This window comes from Poecilia formosa, unplaced genomic scaffold, assembly GCF_000485575.1.
Source record: "Poecilia formosa unplaced genomic scaffold, Poecilia_formosa-5.1.2 Scaffold920, whole genome shotgun sequence".
In the NCBI taxonomy this organism is placed as follows: Eukaryota; Metazoa; Chordata; class Actinopteri; order Cyprinodontiformes; family Poeciliidae; genus Poecilia; species Poecilia formosa.
Window position 1 is genome coordinate 27,615 of NW_006800859.1, and position 3,968 is coordinate 31,582.

The window sequence follows — 3,968 nt, forward strand, 5'->3', positions numbered from 1 at the left end:
TAAATGACAAGAAGCCTGCATTGTCCACAGGGTGGGATCTGCACAGAGGGAACGGCATTTAAATATCCACATACATGGGTCTTACTTTAACAAATGTTCATCACTCTTTACAGCCACTGACTTCAATGTGTTGTATTGGGATTTTTATGTTGGACTGATGCAAAGAGCTCCATGACTGTGAAATGGAAGTATAACATGCATTTGATTTAAAGTCAATCGCATCTACACCCAGTGGAATACATTGAAGTTGGTGGGTTCAATATGTCAAAATGTAAAGCGCTTCATGTTGCCAGTGAAACTGACTGTGGGGAAGACCAGCGGAAGGGCTTGAGAGTCTGCAGGCTGGGCTGGTATTTCCCAAACAGGGAGGGGTGGGACACCCTGCTGCTAGGAACATCGGTGTGATCTGGGCTGGCAAATTCAGATCCAGTTCTCCATCGGACACCATCATCTGTCTGAGGTGTAAAGTTTGCAAGAAGATGCAAAGAGAAAGAGGAAGAGTTATATGACATTCCAGCTAATGAGTCTCAGACACAAACAACTGTGCAAGAAAAACACAGGATGCAAGCGAGACAATGGGAGGGGAGCAGATCTGAAGGGACGAAACGGAAAGTGTCAGACTGTAAAGTCATGGTTACTGTTTGTTCTGCCCACTTCAAAAGATGTCCGTCGATTCCTGCTCTGCTCTGTGGAATAATCTTTCATTGTGTCCTGTACAACAAACAGAATGAAAACTGGATGAGTTTCTTAGTCGAGAAATGTCAATAAAATTCATCAGACGTTTAAACAGAATCAAACTTCAGCGAGTCATGGCGTCTCCTGCTCCATTTTAAACCTTTTGAGCGTTTTAACAGGAACAGTAATGATAAACATGCAGAAGAGCAGAAGACTTACGGATACATAACCTGTGTTGCTTCATGACACTTGAAACTACAGAGTCAATGAATTACAGGAGCTGCTTCCCACTGTGTCAAAGTTCTGGGAAATGACTCCAAACACACAGTCACGTTTACTCTGCCCTTCGTCATGGCTGTGAAATTTATGCAGAGCAGAAAAGGCAGAACTCAATCTCATTAATATGAGGGCTTAAAGAGTTCAACAGTAGAATCATGACCACAGGTCTAATAGCAAGAATACAAGGTCCTCACTTTGCCAACAAAACGGTGCTTAGAGGTTTCTCATCTTAAGGTGTCATGGTGCTTCTAGTACAAAGACTGTTTAGATCCATTGTGGTTTGTTCATTGCACTTCGTGGAGCGTACTGTACTTTAACTTTGCCCCTCCTCTACTTACTGCTTCACACACTGCCATGCTGTGGAAACTTACCCAAACTAACTAACTAACTAACTAACTAACTAACTAACTAACTAACTAACTAACTAACTAACTAACTAACTAACTAACTAACTAACTAACTAACTCAGTGGTTGTCAAATATTTTCTGGGCCGCCCTATAGATTACAGTAAAATCCCCCCAAAAAGAAAAACAAAAAAACTGGGCACACACATCATTCAGACATAAACCTATACATATTTTGTTTTCAAACTCCACTGAAGTTTATTTCACACTTCAGGTTGGAACAAAACACACTACAAACCATCGTAACAGTGAAACATTTGTGTAACTGTTATTTTTTCTATCTGCATACTGCAATGGCACTGTGACCCCCATAGGGGGCATTCACCGTACTTTGGGAATCACTGAACTAACCAACTACCTGATTGCAGTCTGGTGGCCCAAGCAGATAGTGCAACTAATAAGCCTGTCCAGTGGTATACTTAATTTTGTTACCTGAGTCAAAGTACTGACCCTACCAGATAAATATCAAGTTTTTAATGTAATTTACTTGATAAGCAGAGTTCAGATTAAGCAACATGACCACAATTCATTAGTGTAAATATGCAAGAAAAAACAGATATTTAGCTACATTTCATCCTAAGACAAGCAGACAAAACACCTCACCAAACAATTCACAGAACTGAACATAGAACAGGTAGTAAAGATAAATTAAAAAAACCCCACCAAAAACAGAAAACATTTACACAAGGAATAACTAACAGACAGAAACAGAATAAAAACAAGATATTACTCCAGTAAAAGTAATTCTGTCAAATTGTTACTTATGTTAAAGTAGTGGAGTAAGTGCTTTTAATACTAAAGTATTTAAAGTACTTACACATTTGAAGTTTTAAGACAATGCATTTTACTGGAGCGCCCCTATGCCTATGCATATAGTGCATACCCACTTTTTGTGCCACTGTTGCAAACTGCAGTAAAGGAAGGAGTGTTGTGTGTAATTTAACTGTATGTCGGTGGAACAAAATAGACACAAACTACACAAACAAGAGCAACAGAAGTTAAGAAGAAGCATTTAGAGAAACGTACTGAAGGAAAAAACATGATTCCGTTTTTAAAATAAAGTGAACTGAAAGTACTGTTTTCTTAAAAGATTCCTAAAAAAATTACAAGTCAAAAAAAGTAATATAATATGAATAAGATCAGATTTTTATATTTAAATTAAGCTTCACGGTTCATCTTTAACATCTTTGATTTTTAACATGCTATGTACAGAAATGACCCTCTCGAAAGGGTTAAGACAAAGCTTTTATGGAACTACTAATTGACATTTATTTCTAATTTCCATTTCTCTGGTACTGTCAAAGTTCAAGTGTCTGGAGAATCAGACAATAACTGATAAAGGTTTTTATTGTGTCATTTTACATCTAAGTTCGGTTTAATTGCATTGGCACTGTATTCAAGAACATTGTTTAGGTCATAAAACCTAAACTGTTGTGAAACACCTAATTGGACTTTTTCTGTTCACTTCCATCAGTTTTGTTTAATCAAAATGCAGCACAGGATAAAACCATCCCCGTGTTTAAAAGACGGCTGATCAGACACATACGTGTATTCTCTTTTGATGATGAACTCTCCAAATGGTGATAGCACAATTAAAATGTCATTAGGATGTATTTAAGCACCCCTGTGGTATGTGAAATCAATGCATTGTGGGTGGTAACTTGTTGGTTGTCTTTAAAATTCCTGAAGCAGGACATTTAAACCTCCTTTTTTATCACTCTAGAATTTCCTCTTAAGTTTCAGAACTGGTTAAAGCTCCACGGGTAAGATACTGACAACTCAAAATCACTCCACAAATCCTGGGAAATGGCAACAAGCTGAATTAAACCGAGAGTCCTTTCAAACTCACAGCGCTAATAACCAACAGTGCAGGCTAAACGACTGCTATCTGATAATATTGGTTCAGAAAAGAAAATTCACTCACTTTGAAAATACAAGGAGCTGTAAAACAAATGTCCTGCTAAAACAATACGCATACAGCCAAAATTTGTATGCGCAGAATTATCAAACTAAAAGTAGATAATCAAATTTTATTGCAGTTAAGTTTTAGATCTAAACACAATTAAAACCCTGTTTTTTATATAATTTATACTATTAATAAAAAATCCACTGATACATTATGTTGTTACTTGCATAAGGTAAACATCATCTTCTAAATTGTAAAAACAAATAAAAAAACCCCACACAATTTAAAAGACTAAATAAACTGACTAATCATGATCAAAACTGATCAGGTGTAAATAATGTAAGAGAGAAGTGTTGGCATAAACAGAAGAGTACCTCAGAGTGGACGGAGCAGAGCTTCGGCAGCTTGTTAACTCGGACTCTGAGGAACCGGGAGAATGTCCCTCTGGCTCACTTTTTATGAAGATCAAAGGTTGGTCTGCTCAGAGGTAAACGTCCTCCTGTTCCCTCCTGACAGCCCGAATGACAACAATTAAAATCAGTTACAGTACATCAACCTAAAATGATAAAGTCTGACGGACATTTAGCTTCAATGCAAATTAGTGTCCAGGGCCACTAGAAAAAGACAAAAAAAAAAACTAATGGTTAATTTTCAATGTATACCTTTTCCTGTATATTGGTGGTGGAAAAAAAATTAGAGAAAA

General features: G+C 37.2%; 1 long non-coding RNA gene across 1 annotated transcript; it reads right to left on the bottom strand.

Moving 5' to 3' along the window:
* Nucleotides 1–3,770, bottom strand: LOC103132088 (uncharacterized). The gene is made up of 4 exons (XR_475489.2): nucleotides 3,640–3,770; nucleotides 655–711; nucleotides 304–455; nucleotides 1–38 (listed from the first exon to the last, which is right to left on the bottom strand). It is a non-coding gene; the product is annotated as an uncharacterized LOC103132088 (long non-coding RNA).
* Nucleotides 3,771–3,968: the final 198 nt, after the last annotated feature.